Source organism: Mobula hypostoma, chromosome 12 (assembly GCF_963921235.1).
Source record: "Mobula hypostoma chromosome 12, sMobHyp1.1, whole genome shotgun sequence".
NCBI classification, from domain to species: domain Eukaryota; kingdom Metazoa; phylum Chordata; class Chondrichthyes; order Myliobatiformes; family Myliobatidae; genus Mobula; species Mobula hypostoma.
In genome coordinates, this window is record NC_086108.1 from 46,117,262 (window position 1) to 46,133,952 (window position 16,691).

At 41.7% G+C, this 16,691-nt stretch overlaps 1 protein-coding gene across 7 annotated transcripts in view; it reads right to left on the reverse strand.

The window, feature by feature from the left end:
- The window catches only part of LOC134354761 (KN motif and ankyrin repeat domain-containing protein 1-like), a 121,506-nt gene that overhangs the window by 51,409 nt on the left and 53,406 nt on the right, over positions 1-16,691 (reverse strand). The window contains exon 1 of one of the 7 annotated variants that reach the window (XM_063063981.1): positions 12,088-12,188. The exons of 5 other annotated variants lie outside the window; for them this stretch is intronic. The gene's annotated coding sequence lies outside the window, so the exon portion shown is untranslated. Of the gene's footprint in view, positions 1-7,983; positions 8,120-12,087; positions 12,189-16,691 lie in introns of those variants that run through there. One more of the 7 variants, XM_063063977.1, reaches the window with a different exon arrangement.

Consider the following 16,691-nt stretch of genomic DNA (forward strand, 5'->3'; position numbering starts at 1 on the left):
TATCCATGAATAATTCTGTGCAATTTCTGCTTGTGATTATATTAATCAACACTCAAAGATTAAAAATAAGTGGCAATATTTAAACACAAGGTGGAGTCTTGGTTTCTGATTCAGCTAACAGCATTCACTATGAAGCAGGGTAACTCGAAGCCCACGTGAGCTATAATGATCAGCAGTGATTGTGGGCAGGACATACTGCAGGAAGAACTGGTGGAATATAGGAGCTCAGCTGAAAGAAAACTAAAATAGATTTAGTCTAAAGACGGAGAAGACCAGTGTTAAGAGGTGGAATTTGGGTACTTCTGGTTCTAGAATACTGGGATTGAAAGCTCGGTCTGAAGCTGAATATGCAATGATCTGAACAGCCTTATGCAGTGAGATATGGCAGTAACTGTCAGTTTCAGAATGAAGTTTGTGGCAGGGTTCATAAAAGTTGAGGCAACGGTCAATTCAGTGTTCAGTTGCAAAGTGACAGCTTATCTAAAATTGCACACCAGACATGTATTTTTTCCAGCAGAGCAGCAACAAAGGGTGGAGGTGTTATCAGCCTTTGGTGATCCCATGTCGGAAGATGACATTACCAAGAAATCAGATGGGGAGGAATGAGTCAAGGATAAACGCTGAGAGGTTTCAATGCACAGGTAAAAGCTTTGACTAAGACTTCAGTCATTGCAATTTTCCAAAATACCATAAATACATGTTTGACCTTTGCAACATTTGGTATTTCCAGTCAGCTATTTTCAGCCTCAGATCAGACCACACAGCATGGACACAGGCCGTTAAACACACTGGGACTTCCTTCTTCAGTTGCATTTCTAAGAAAGGAGTGAATAGCATATAGCACAAAACCAGAGAAGATTATGCATGGCTATATAATACAACTGTTCCCATTGTTCTGACAGAATAAGATTGTTTAGTCAGACCAGTTCCTATTATTACCACCATCTTAGTATTAAAACAATTCAGCACATGTTCCAAACCAAAACCATAGAACCAAATGTGGGATCACTTGCCTAAAGAGATAGGAAAATGAGACGATTTGCATTCACTAACCTCTTGGAAGTATCTGTTCAGAAGGAAAACTGTGCAGTCTCTTTCTTAATCCAAGAATTAAGAATCCAAGGACTACAGACCCAACTGTTTTGCCTCTCTTGATAGAGCAACCCCTGCTCCCAATCGCAGAATTAAACCAAGCAGAAATGATTTAGAACATAGAACTTTACAGCTGAAGAACAGGCCACTCGGCCTACCATGTCTGTGCTGACCATGATGCCAATACAAGCTCATCACATCTGGCCTGCACGTGATTTCTATCCCCCCATACTCTGCGTGTCCATGTGCCTATATAAATGCCCTAAAGTGCCACGATAGAGTCTGCTTTCTTGGCAGTACATTCCATGCACCTACTATGTGTGGAAAAGAAACTTACCCTACACATCTCCTTCAAACTTTTCCCCTCTTAACTTAAAGCTATGTCCTCTGGTGTTTGACGTTTCTAATCTGGTAGAAGAAAAGGCTTCTACTTATGTCTCTCAATTTTATAAACCTCTGCCAGGTGTCCTTTTGGCATCTGAAGCTCCACAGAGAACAGTTCAATTTGCCCAATCTCTCCTCAGAGCTATTATTCTCTAACCTTGGCAGCATCTTGTAAATGTCTTCTACATTCACTCCAAAGCCTTCACATGCTACCTGCAATTGGAACTAAGAACTGCACACAATTCTCCAATGCAGCCTAACCAAAGACTTATGCACAAGAGAGTCTGCAGTTGCTGGAAGTCTTGAGCAACACACTCCCCACTTTCTATAGGGATCTCTCTATACACGATTCTCTTGTCCGCTCATCCCTCCCCATTGATCTCCCTCCTGGCACATCCCGGCAAGAGGGGCAAGTGCCGCACCTGCTCCCTTACCGCCTTTCAGGGCCCCAAACAGTCCTTCCAGGTGAGGTGATCTGGGAGTCTGTTGGGGTGACCTACTGTGTCCAGTGCTCCCAGTGAGGCCTGCTCTACATCAGCGAGACCATTTTGTCAAGGACCTTCACTCCATCCACCACAATAGGTGGATCTCCTGCTTCAACTTCTCATTCCAACGTGTCCGTCCATGGCCTCCTCTACTGCCACTCAGGTTAGAAGAGCAACACCTCATATTACATCTGGGTAGCCTTCCACCTGATGGCATAAACATAAATTTCTTTAATCCAGTAATTTCTTTCTCCTTCCACCTCTCTTTTTTCATTCTCCATTCTGGTTATCCTCTCACCACTTCTCTTCTCCTCAGCTGTCCATCACCTTCCCCTGGTGTGCCTCCTCCTTTTCTCTCTTCAATGGTCCACTGTCCTCCCCTATCACATTCCTCTTCAACCCTTCTCCTTTTCCACCTATCACCTCCCAGCTTACTTCATAAAACTCTCCCCTTCGCCTATCATCCATCAACGTGCACTCCCTACCCCCCCTCCAGTCCTCTTATTCTGACTTCTGCCCCTTCCTGTCCAGCCACAAATGGGGTCTTGGCCTGAAACATCGACTGTTCATCCCTCCTCCGTAGTTACTGCCCAACTTGCTGAGTTCCTCCAGCATTCTGTGTGTGTTGTCAAAGATTTCTGCAGCTGCAGCATCACTTCCTGACTCTTACTCTGGGTGCCTTAATCAACAAAAGGCAAGCATGCCATATGCTTTCTTTACTATGTTGTCTACTTACAGTACGTTGCCACTTGCAAGGAGATATGGACTTGAATTTCAAGATTCCACTGTACGTCAATATTTCTAAGGGCCCTGCCATTTATTTGAATTATTTTATTTAAATGCAGTTAAGCCAATTTCAGTTTAATTGTGGTCCATTAACACTGATATTATAGATTCATTATTGAGAATTACGTTCATTCTAATGACATGTTTCTCTTGTAACTCAGTCTTGCTGTAGAGTATAAGTGTCATTATTTGGTTATATGAATGCTGTGGGTAAGACACTGTAGTTAGTAAGAACATTTCTCACTGTTACTACAAATTGTAGAACATTATGGTTAAAAATTAGATCACATAGCTCAATTTTTGGGTACCAAAAGTAAACTTCGTTCCCAAAAGTATGCAAAGAACTTTTACAAAAAGGAAACAGAGCAGGCAGATCATAATATCAATCACTGCAACACTGCATCTAATACCAGTTCTGTCATTTTAGAGCTCAGTGCTGACTAACAATGTATTTTAATCTCCTACAGTGAACATGCGGAATATTGATTTAGTTTGGTTACGGGCCAATTCCTTCTGGTAGTTACTATGAATCTGTAACAGATGTTTAAAGACTTCTTGTTGACTTGTCATCAGCACCAGCTGATTGATTTATGAGAAGGTGTATTCATGCACAGTTGGCCCTCCTTATCCGCGAGTTCCGCATGCGCGAATTCAACCAACTGCGAATCGAGAAAACCCGGAAGTGCTCTTCCAGCACTTGTTGTTCGAACATGTACAGACATTTTTTTCTTGTCATTATTCCCTAAACAATTCAGTATAACAACTATTTTACATAGCATTTACATTGTATTAGGTATTACAAGTAATCTAGAGATGATTTAAAGTATACGGGAGGATGTGCGTAGTTTATCGTGGATCGGGATGAAAAAAAACCAGTAAGTTCTCTTACTAAGTCAGATGGAACAGGTCCATCTGGTATTATTTAGCGTCAGTTAGTCGAACATTTGTCTTAGTATATAGTATATATTTTACCTTTCTATGCATATAAAACACTTAAGAAACATATGTTTCAGCGCCGGGCTCGGGAACAGAAATTCCCGAGTTCGATCCAGTGACAGACCGCTCCCGAGCGCACTCTCCATCCTTGCCAGGTTGATGTGAAGGATCAAAAATCCAAAACCCCAAAACCCAATAATTAAACCACTGGGTTGCTTAGTAATAATTGTAGCTTTCATCAGAGCAGGGCCTTTCTCACTTTATCCTTTAAAATTGTTCTGATTGTTGACCGACTGTAGCCTAACGCTTTTCCAATGACCGATGGCATTTCACCTCTTTCCGATCGCTTTATTATTTCCACTTTATTTTCAATTGTGATCATGATTATTTTTGTGAACAGAAACACTGTGGATTCAGAGCTCCACTGCCAGGTCCTAATGTCCACTGCACTGAGACAGGTTAAATAAGGTCTGGGGTTCCACTGGGTCCTAAGGTCCACTGTATTGAGACAGGTTGAATAACGGACTTGAGCATCTGCGTTTTTTGGTATCCTCGAGGGGTCCCGGAACCAATCCCTCACAGATGAGGAGGGCTGATAGTACACTTCCTTTTAGGAATGGCATTCCTGGGAAAATGAACAGGACTGCGGGCAGAGGGGAGACAAGAAGCAAGACCTACACAAAGCTCTCAGGGAGTTTTCTTATCTGATCCTCAGCAGGAAACAATAAGTGGGATGTCTATGTAGCGAAAGGGCATGTTTGCCAGAATTTGCCACTTGTAGCCGTCACAGCAATCCAGACCAAAATAGAGGGATGACTTTCCAGAGGCTGTCAAGATGAACACGTGTCTGCCCTTGGCTCCTTTTGAGTTGGAATTGAGAGACATCTGCAGCATCACACTGATAGGTTACTGCTTAAAGCAAACCACCATAGTTCCTACTGGAAACACTCGGCAGGTTATCTATGTAAAAGACAGAGTTAATGTTTCAAGTTGAAGTCCTTTCATCAGGAGAGACTAAATATTTCTCCCTGAACAAGTGTTGCCTGACCCAATCACTTCCTGCATTTTTAGGTCTCAGCCTGAAACGTCATCCATCCAGTTGCCTCTGTAGATGCTGCCTGACCTGCTGTGTTCTACTAGCATGTTACGTGTGTTGCTTCAGACTTCCAGCCTCTGGGTTTCCTTTCTTCATTTCAGACTTCCAATAACTGCAGTATTTTTCATTTCCTTCCATCCTGAGACAGGATGGTGGTGTGGTGTTGAAATATGGGAATTTATGGAACAATTCTGGAGATTGGTGTTAAAGATACTTTCTTACTTTCTCCTTTAAAGATACTTTCCACATGGAGCCAAATGGTGTGGCACCACAGATGGAGAAAGACAAGCTACATGAAAGCTTGAGTCGGTGTTCTGGTACAAACAGCCCTTGGCTCAATATGTTACGATTAGACACTTTTAACAGACTATCATCACTTAGACTATATAGGCAGATGAATTCACACGCTCTTGTGGTTGGGAAGGAAAATTAAATAAAAATAGAAAATGTTGGAAACACTCAGGGGGCTGGACAGCATCTGTGGAAAGAGAAATAGTTAAAACATCCTGAAGCTTCATCAGAGCAGCAAGTTAGGAATGTTGTTGCTCGCTTCTACTGTCTGCATGCTGTGGTTTTTCCCATTCCTCTGTGCATAAGGTGTTGGTCTTTTTAATTGTTTGTTTAATTTGGTTCTTTCAGATTTCTTACTGTGTGACTGCTTGTAAACAAACTTATCTCAAGGTTGTGTAATATATACATTTTTTTGATAATAAATATATTTTGAACTTTGAATTGGTCAAACATTGCTTGCTGTCCACAGACTGCAGGTCAGTAACATGATAATCTATTAAGTATGGTCACCCAACTCTGCAAAATGTTCAATAAATTGACTCCAATATTAGTGTTTCATCAGGTTTTAAGCACTACTTAAAAGGAGCAAAGTATCAATTTTGGAATCTTCTTTGAGTTCAATTCCTGCTTCTCTCTGTAAGGAACTTTTACGTTCTCCCTGTGGCCGTGTGGGTTTCCTCCTTGTGCTCCAGTTTCCTCCCACATTCCAGAGATGTATGGTTAGGGTTAGCTAGTTGTGAGTGTGCTATGTCAGTGCCAGAAGCAAGGTGACACTTGCACATCTTGGACAGTGCTGGTCATTGACATAAACAACAAATTTCACTGTATGTTTCGATGTTTATGGGACAAATAAAGCTAAGATTAATCTTATAAATTTGCCATCTTGAGATAAACTGCTTTGTCATAGCTTCCCTTTGTTCTGTATATGGGTTCTTCATACCTCTTTTATATGAATTGATTCCTGAACAATTCGTACCTAGTCTCTGATTTATCTTAACCCTTCTCCATTCAATGTTTTGACTCATACTTCAGAGCTTTGCTCTGAAAACCCAAACCACCTCCCCACCCAAGTTCTTCACCCCGTGCTGAAGAACGGTCACTGACTCGAAATGGTAACTGGTGTCTCTTTCCACAGGTGCTGCTTGACTTGCTGAGTTCCTTCAGTAATTCCATTTCTGTGTCGGATTCCTGCAACTGCGATTTTATTTGTTTTCCCAACTCATGCTACCCCACCACCGCAGCTGGTAAAACTGGCAAGTCTGTCCACATTCACAATCAACACTATTTAAATATGACATCAAGTTTGGGTTATTGAACACATAGATCAATGTGAAAAGGTTAATGTTGTCGTCAACACCACCTCTAGTTGCAATGTTTTTACCTTTACTATTGCAATCTGTGAAAAGACCATCAGCAAATTGACCCATATTTCTGGCAATTTCAAAGTAGCCTTGAAGTAAAAAATCCAGGAGTTCTTTATTACATATTGTGACTTTATTAATCATCATGTGCCCTGTTGTATAACTGGTCGATCATGGTCTTGGCCATGATTGTTCTTGGCAAATCTTACTACAGCAGTGGTTCACCATTGCCTTCTTCTGGGCAGTGTTTTTACAAGACAGGTGACCACAGTCATTATCAATACACTACAGAGACTGACTGCCTGGCGTCAGTAGCTGCATAACCAGGACGCGGTATGCACTAGCTGCTCATACGACCATCTACCACCTGTTTCCATGGCTTCATGTCACCCTGATGGGCGGGGTGGGGTGCTACACCTTGCCCAAGGGTAACCTGTAGGCTAGCGGAGGAAAGGAATGCCATATACCTTCTTTGGTAAAGACATATCTCCACCCAACACCCTTTCATTATATATGTAACTTCATTACATTCAGTGAGTGTTTTTAATAGTTTACTCAGTTATATTTACTGCTTTGCCTTTCTTCTGCTAATCCTAAAAAATAGTACATGGATTGAAATTTTTGAGAACACAAAACTAGGAGTATAAGTATCTCTACCATCTAATAAATTCATGTCATTTGACTGAAAATTCCTCTGTAAAAAATATGAGGTGCTCTCAGTATTTCATCTCCCCAAGTTACCAGTGAATAATTAAGAGTATTTATTTCCTAGTGCATTTCTAGATAAGTGAAAAATTTCACAATGTTTCAGCCTTGTGCTTTCAGCTTATTACCATCAGTAAAAGTCCACAGCACCAGAAAAATCTACAAACCTCACAGCACTTGAAAGTTTATTCTAAAGGTATTCCTCTCATGGCTCTGGAATCAAGAGACTTTTTTCTTCATCGTAACTAAATCAGAATCCTTCACTTATAGATAAACCTATTCCTTCACTATGTTCTCCTATTTATCTACTAGTCAACCTATTACTGAGCCTGACATTATTTCCAATCCTTAAACAGAGCCAACCAGTATATCAGAACAAACAGCTATTTTCCAGCCTTATTCCCACATTTCCTGATTCCATAGTATTTGTTAATCTATTCTGAACAAACACAGTAACTGAGCATCCATAGCCTTCTCGGTAGAGACGTCCAAAGATTCACCACTCTTTGTGTGAGGAGATTTCTCATCTCTGTCCTAAATGGTTTCTCTCCTTTTTGGAGACTCCAACCCTTTGTTTAGCCAAGAGAAAACGTCGTCCTTCCTGTATTCGACCTGTTGAGCCCTGTCACAGTTTTCAGTAAGATCTCTCATTTTACTAAACTTCAAAGAAGACTTTGTTCACTCAGTCGCTCCTCATTTCAAAAACTAAACATCCATTCGACTGATTTATTAATTATGTATTTGGGAATACTTTGAAAGCTCGCATTCATGCAATGAGAAAAAAACCCTAAAAACAAAGAGATTATATTCAATCACTCTTTCAAAGCTAATTAGTCTATGCACTGACCAGGAGAGCAGATGGAGCTGTAGAATCAGCTCCTGTGAATCCTCTCTCGCCCTCCAACCATGTCAGCAGTGCTGAAGAAACTGGGGAGAATGGAATCAGTGTGGATCTGTGATACATAGCTTACCACATAGTGACCCATGCTGAAGGGTGCATGGGTCATGTGAAGCTGTGGTGCCCTTTATTATCACTAGACTTGCAATGTGACTCATAGCCACTGGGTCAGTTGATGCCTCTGCAGAGAAGTCTCCCTTTATAGAGTCAACCTCTGGATAGCAGTGAAAAAACTTTTATTGGAGGAGATACAATGAGGGTAAATGATCAACTGAAATTAACTACGGTTTGTTTAACAGTTCAACAACCTTCTTTCCATCCTTGATCTCACCTTTCAGATAAAGTCTCTCAGCCTGTTTTCACAGATAACTTATCAACTCTGCTTGCACTAGACATCAGTGCTGTCATTCACTCTTCACAGGCAATGCCTGTTCTCCTTTCAATCCTACTTCCTACTGTGTCCAACCCTGAAACAATTTTCTTCTATTTCGTTGACGAAAGCACTTCCAAAATCTCACCACAGTCTGTGTGGACTGGTGATAACATATCCTACTCGTTAACAATCAACACTGGCGCACCTCAGAGGTGTGTGCTTAGCCCACTGCTATACTCTCTACATACACATGACTGTGTGGCTAGGTATAGCTCAAATGCCATCTATAAATTTGCTGATGATACAACCATTGTTGGTAGAATCTCAGGTGGTGACAAGAGGGCGTACAGGAGTGAGATATGCCAACTAGCGGAATGGCATATCCCACAGCAACAACCTGGCACTCAACATCAGTAAGACGAAAGAGCTGATTGTGGACTTCAGGAAGCGTAAGATGAAGGAACACATACCAATCCTCATAGAAGGATCATAAGTGGAGAGAGTGAGCAGTTTCAAGTTCCTGGGTGTCAAGATCTCTGAGGATCTAACCTGGTCCCAACATATCGATGTAGTTATAAAGAAGGCAATACAGTGGCTGTACTTCATTAGGCGTTTGAAGAGATTTGGCATGTCAACAAATACACTCAAAAACTTCTATAGTTGTACTGGGAACAGCTTCTTCCCCTCTGCTATCCGATTCCTAAATAGACATTGAAGCTTTGGACATGACCTCACTTTTTTTAATATACAGTGTTTCTGTTTTTGCATGCTTTTTTAATCTATTCAATATATGTAATTGATTTACTTGCTTATTTATTGTTTTGTTTTATTTATTTATGTATTTATTTTTCTCTCCGCTTGATTATGTATTGCATTGAACTGCCGCTGCTAAGTTAACAAATTTCATGTCACATGCCTGTGATAATGAACCTGATTCTGATTTGGTTACCACTTAGTCCAACTTTCCCCATAGCTGCTCATCTGTGCCGTCTCACACATCCTGATCATCCTTTTGGAATAGATTCCATCTGCATTCCTACACATCAGGAGTGATGACTTGAAATCAAACTGTGGTTCTTCATGGGGGATGAGTTCTGGCTCCCAGAGCTCATCGTTTAGCCGTCTGTTGATACCCCCAGGAAGGTGCTTGGAAGATGAACACCTTCAGGGTGTGGCTCTGCAGCCCGCTGGACAAACTGATTCCATGCCAGTGTCGCCGAATGAGACATCACAAAAGCAAATGTGGCTGTCGGAGGTCTCTGCACTTGGGCAATTGCACTCCCTCACTCTTTCCCTCAATGGTGGGGAAGAGTTTGTGCCATTTCTTGAGTCAGAGAAACTCAGAATAAAAGCAACACGGTAGGCTGTAATATCGTCAGCGTGAGCCCTTTGTTATTGATCCCCTCTCTTGCTGTGGAAGGGGGCAACATCTTTCTGGTGAGAGCGAGAGAGCGAGAGAGTGAGAGAGCGACAAAAAAGGGGGGGGGGGGAAAGAGAGGATGAAATAAAGATAAGCTAGCCAATAATATCAAAGAGAACACCAAGAAAGGATTTTTCAGATATATAAAGGGTAAAAGAGAGCCAGGAGTGGATATTGGATTGCTGGAAAATGATGCTGGAGATGTAGTCATTGGGGACAATAAAACAGCGTATGAACCAAAGTATTTTGAATCAGTCTTCACTGTGGAAGGCACTCGTAGTATGCTAGAAATTCAAGAGTGTCAGATGGCAGAATTGAGTGTAGTTGCTACTACTAAAGTGATGGTGCTTTGGAAACTGAAAGGACTGAAGGCAGAGAAGTCACCTGGACCAGATGGACTACACTTCAGGTTCTGAAAGAGGTAGCTGAAGAGATTATGGAGGCATTAATAGTGATCTTTCAAGAACCACGAGATACTGGAAAATTGCTAATGTCACTCCACTCTAAGAAAGGAAGGAAGCAGAAGGAAGGAAATTATAGGCCAGTCAGCCTGACTTCAGTGGTTGGGAAAATGTTCGAGTCCATTATTAAGGATGAGGTTTCAAGGTATTTGGAGGTGCATGATAAAGTAGGCCAAAGTCAACATGGCTTCCTTAAGGGGAAATCTTGCCTGACAAATCTGTTGGAATTCTTTAAGGAAATACCAGTCAGGATAGACAAAGGAGAGTCAATGGATATTGTTTATTTGGATTTTCAGAAGGCCTTTAACAAGGTGCTGCATATGAGGCTGCTTGACAAGATAAGAGTCCACAGTATTATTGGAAAGGTACCAGCATGGATAGAAGATTGGCTGACTGTCACTCAAAACAAATGGGGCCTATGGTTGGCTGCTGGTGACTAGTGGTGTTCCACAGGAGTCAGCATTGGGACCACTTCTTTTCACATTATGTATCAATGTGAAATGATACATTGATACATGTATTAATGGTTGATGGAATTAATGGCTTAGTGGCCAAGTTTGCAGATGATACAAAGATAAGTGGTGGGGGGGGGGCCAGGTAGTGTTGCAGCAGCAGAGAGGCTGCAGAAGGACTTAGATAGACTGAGCAGATGAGTGAAGAAGTGACAGATGGGATATGGCGTATGGTCATGCACTTTGGTAGAAGGAATAAAGGCGAAGACTGTTTTCTAAATGGCGAGAAAGTTCAAAAATCAGAGGTAAAAGGGGCTTGGGAGTCATAGAAACATAGAAAACCTACAGCACAATACAGGCCCTTTGGCCTATGAAGTTGTGCCGAACATGTCCTTACCTGAGAAATTACCTAGGGTTGCCCATAGCCCTCTATTTTTCTGAGCTTCATATACCTGTCCGGGAGTCTCTTAAAAGATCCTATCGTATCCGCCTTCACCACTGTCGCCAGCAGCCCACTCCACGCACTTACCAGTCTCTGTGTAAAAAACTCATCCCTGATATCTCCTAGTATTCTTGTGCAGGATTTCCTAAAGTTTAATTTGCAGGTTGAGATGGTGGTAAGGAAGGTTAATGCAATGTTAGCATTCATTTCGAGAGGACTAGAATATCTGGAGGCCCTCTGTTGGTCAGGGTTCACCATGGATGCCGTGTTCCAGCTGCAGAATGATGTGGAGAGCAGGCTGTTACCTATGTAGCAGCTTTCCCCTCTCCACGCAGCTGATGAATCCAAAGGAATGGCAGAGACTGATATGGTTTGATACCAGCAGCGTCGCCATTCAGTGTTGAACAACGTAGGGCTGCGTTAGGGACTCCAGCTCTGGATTTTTCCCTCAGGATCTACTCCCAAACCCTTCTCCATGAGTGGATATAGCCACAAGGCAGCGGAGCTTTGATTTCAGAGTTTTCCTTCTCCTAGGTGAGCTGCCAACGACAGCTGACATCTGCTCGAAGCGACTGGCTTTAAGGTGCCAGTAACCCACTCTTGCCCCTTCTCCTGTCAGTAGAAACAGCTCTGGCAGGCTTAGCAGGCCAGGAGCTGAACTTGGTTTTCAGAAGCTATTTGAGACTCACACCATGGGAGCATTTACTAGAATATAAGAGCAAGATACAATGCTGAAGCTAATAAGGCATTGGTCAGACCACACTTGGAGTCAGCTCTTAGGGCTTGTGCGGGAAGCTGGAGAGCATTGGGCTCTGGGTTTTTTAGAGCTCCTGAATTGGTTACTTGTTGTTTAATGACAGTTTTAATTGTTTAGAATTCCTTATGTGTTTTCTTAAGTGACTCACTCTTTGTAATGCAGTCTCCTGGTGCTTTCTGTTTAAACTCGTTAAGTTTATTTTGATAGGCTCCGGGATTCCATATTACTTGTATTATTTAAGTGGATACCCAAATAGTGCTAATCATGGGGTTCTAGTTTTGAGAATGTTATGTCTTGTGGAGTCGCTCAATCAAGTCACTGATGTTCTGTTGGAATTATGAGTTGCCGTCTCTACAATAAAATCTGTCTTTCCTCCACACTTCGGTTCCAACGTTGCCAGCGCACATCATGACATTAGGAACAGTTTGAGCCTCCAATCTGAGAAAAGATGTGTTGTCATTGGAGAGGGTCCAGATGTGGTCCACAAGAATGATTCTGTGAAAGAAAGGGTTAAAGTATGAGGAGCTTTTGATGGCTCTGGGCCTATACTCACTGGAGTTTAGAAGGATCGGGGGTGGTCTCATTGAAATCTATTGAATATTGAAAGGCCTAGACAGAGTGGACATGGAGAGCATGTTTCCTATAGTGGGTAAGTCTAAGACTAGAGGGCACAGACTCCAAATAGAAGGACATCCATTTAAAACAGAGATGAGAAGGAATTTCTTGAGCCAGAGGGTGTCGAATAGGTGGAATTCATTGCCAAAGATGGCTGTGGAGGTCAAGTGACTGGGTATATTTAAAGCCGAGGTTGGTAGGTTTGTCGGGGCATCAAAGGTTGTGGGGAGGAGGCAGAAGAATGGGGTTGAAGGGAATAATAGATCAGCCATGATGGAATAGCAAAGTAGATTTGATGGGCCCAGTGGCCTAATTCTGCTCCTATGTCTTATGGTCCTGGCCCATCTCCGTTATGTACCCAATAGCTGAACACACCAATTCCCTTCCTGACCCCCACATTAGCTGACGTTGCTGCTGTTTCACTCATCTCAGGTGCTTCTGATTTCCTTCAGATTTGCCACCATCTCCCTCTTTTTCAAAAAAACCAACACCCTTGACCATGCTTGATTGGTCATCTGCCCTAATACTGCATGATGTGGACAATGTCAGTAAACAAAAATATCCTAAGGAAAGTTAAAGTATAAGTTGCATTCCTTCCACCTGATCCACAGATGTAAACGGGGACTCATTGAACAACGGTGATTTTTTTGTACTGCAGATGGAAACAAACAGCTGCCTTGCAAAGTGACAGATGATTAAACAAAGAACAGTATGAACTACTTAACCTACTCTACAATCAATCTAACCTTTCCCTCCTACATAACCCAAAACACTCCTCTCTTTCGTCCATGGGTCTATCCAAGAATCTCTTAAATATCAGGCGCTACGACAACACAGGCAGTGCACCCCAGGCATCCACCACTCTGAGTAAAAGAAGAGCCTCACCAATATCTCCCCTAACTTTTGGCCACTCAGCTGAGATGACCTCTGGTATCAGCCACTACCACCCTGGGAAAATGGGACTGGCTGTATCTGTCTGTGCCTCTTATAAATACTGGCCATGTAATGGAAGGAGAAAGATGGAGTGCAAGGTGATTGTCAGTCACCACTTCATGCGATGACTGATGGGGTATTCTGTCACGAAGAACGTGCGGTTACCACTTTGGTTGCAAAACCAGCGTATGACTTAAACTGTGTGAGATGACTAACTCTGCAAAATCTGAGTGAACTTAACTAAGCAGAGAAAGATAGCTGGAGTAGTGAGCAATTAGGAAGGCAAATAAATTGTCATAAAGGGAATGGAGCCTGTAGCTTTGTTACCACTGAACACAAGTCTTGAGAAAGCATTGATAGCATTTAGTGTACAGTTTTGATTTTCTGATTTTGCAAGCAGCCACCACTTGCCTTGGAAGGTGTTTCTGCAAAAGTTCGTTAAATAGATTCTTGGGAAAAGATTCTTGGATATCCTTTTGAAGAACTAGAGTAGAATGAATAATTTCAGTGGTTTAAAAGAATGAGAGGTGATCACACTAAATCATGAGAAACCAAAAGGATGTGACAGAGTGGATGGCATACCCCCTGGTGGCAGATGTCTAGAAGAAATGGAGGATCATGAATCTTTGGAATTCTTCACTTCCATGGAAGATTATGATTTAACTATAAAATTATATTACAACTATAGCTATATATGAACTAATATATTATATTCTAACTATAAAAGGACCTGCAGTGCTATGACGCAAGTGCTGGAAGGTGAGATTAGATTAAGTGGCTGCTGTTTTGACCAGGATGAATGTGATAGATGAAGTAATCCTTTCAGCGTTGTACCTTTCCATTAGATTCCACAACGTTTAATTCAGTTCTGTTATAACCTTATTGAATGGTGGAGTAAAATCTCAATTTTTATGTCTGTTTGATATTAATTCTGCATTTAAATTGTGTGTCAAATGGTTGCTTTGATGCATCTAGTGTGGTTGTAGAAGAATTGAGTACTGGATTCAGTTCGCCATTGGTAACATCAAATAGTGGGAAAGGTTTCAGAGATCAGATGGTCAACCCTGCTCTATTTTATTGTGTTTTATTGTCTCACCATCACTGGTGAAGAGCAGGTCCACCTTCATGTTGAGGTCAGAAAGTAGGCACTTGTAGCCAAATTCGCAATCAGATTGTTGCATGTAAATGAAAAATCATCCAAATTTCTACCACATCCCTGAATTAAATATGTAATCAAAGCAAGTGCGTGCCAAGTTAAATACAAGGGCATCCTGCAGATACCAGGCCACTCTCTGAGGGCAGATAACACTAATTTGCAGTGGGGAAGAGATATTGTTTTTCAGCTCTGGTATAACCCATTGAAAAGTTTGCCTTCTCTTCATAAACTGTTTTAAATGTAGCCCAGGTTTATAAGATAAAAGTTGACTTTGGAACAAATTTGAATGGACTAAATGCAGTTACTAGTTGGAGTGGACCTAATGCACAAAACTCCACCTAATTCGGTAAACTTACTAAGACCACAGGAATGCTATGTGGGAAATTAAACCTTGTTCCAGAAGGGTGTTTCTCTAAAAATACTTTTAAAATACTGTTAAGGCATGAAGAATCCACAATTCAATCTGAGTGAGATGATTTTATTTTTAACACATGACAAAAAAAATCTTGTAGCCATGCTTACAAACAACAAATTATTATTTGTAAGATTTAGCAAATTAGTAATAGCTGAAACTTTGCCCCTAACTGAAGGGCTCATTAACCAGGAGTGGATTACACAGTTTTCCAATAATTGGTTTAATATGTTACTGCAACATATTCCTAAGCTTTAAATGTGCAGTTCTGGTAATCAGAATCAGATCTTTCTTGGAATTAAATTACATGGAATTTGTTGTCTTGCAGCTGCAATTCAGTGAAAAGACAAGAATTACACTGAATTGCAAGATGAATAGTGAAAAGGAAAAGAAATAGTGAGGTAGTGTTCATGGACCATTCAGAAATCTAATGACAGAGGGCAAGAAACTGTTTCTAAGTCGTTGAATGTGGGCCTTCAGGCATATGTACCTCCTTCACAATGAGAAGAGGGAAGGACCCAGAAAGCCAGCACCCTTAATGATGGATACCAACTTCCTGAGGCACTGCCTTGTGAAATGTTCTTGAAGGCAAGGACGGTTGTGCCCATGATGGAGTTGCAAGAGCTTAAAACACTCTGGAGCTTCTTGCGATCCTGGGCATTGGTGCCTCCATATCAGGCTTTGAGATTGTCACTGTTACACCACGCAACCAGCCAAAATACCTCATTCTCATAAGCCTCCCTGTCACTTTCTGAGATTTCACCAATAACCGTGGTGAACTTATAGATAGTGTTTGAGCTGTGCTGACTAACATAGTCATGAGAAAAGAAGATTGAGCCATGGGCTAAGCACACATTCTTGAGCTGTGTCACGATGTTATTATTGAATCTCACTAACAATGGTCTCCCAATAAGGAGTTGAACATCCAGTTCAGAGAGACGTACAGAGGCCCAGGTTTTGAAGCTTGCTGATTAATACTGAGGGGGATGATAGTGTTGAATGCTGACTGTAATTGATAAATAGCAGCCTTACATATGTTTTACTATTGTCTAGATGCTCCAAAGCAGCCTGGAGAGCCAGTAAGATTTCATGTGAAACTGCATCAATAATAACAGTGCCCGAGAAGAGATGGATGAGTTTCCTCAACGACATTGCAAGGTAGCACTCACATCAACTGTGATGAACAGCTTTGACAGGTTGTTCATGACTATAATTAACTGCTGTCTGAGCAAGGCCTAGGACCCGTTGCAATTTGCCTACTGTCACAATAGTCTACAGCCGACACAATCTCACTAGCTCTCTACACCGCTCTGGAGAACCTAGAACACAGATATACATGTCAGGCTGCTGTTTATTGATTACTGCATGGCATTCAACAATATCATCCCCTCAGAACTAATCAACAAGCTTCAAAACCTGAGCCTCTCTACCTCCCTCTGCAACTTGATCCTTTAACTGGAAGAGCACAGTCAGCACAGATCAATAATAGCGTCTCCTCCTCACTGACAATCAACACAGGCATGCCTCCAGGATGCATAATTAGCCCACTGCTCTACTCTCTTTATACTCTTGACTGCATGGCTTAGATACAACTCAAATACCATCCATCAATTTGCTGATGACCCCACTGCAACTG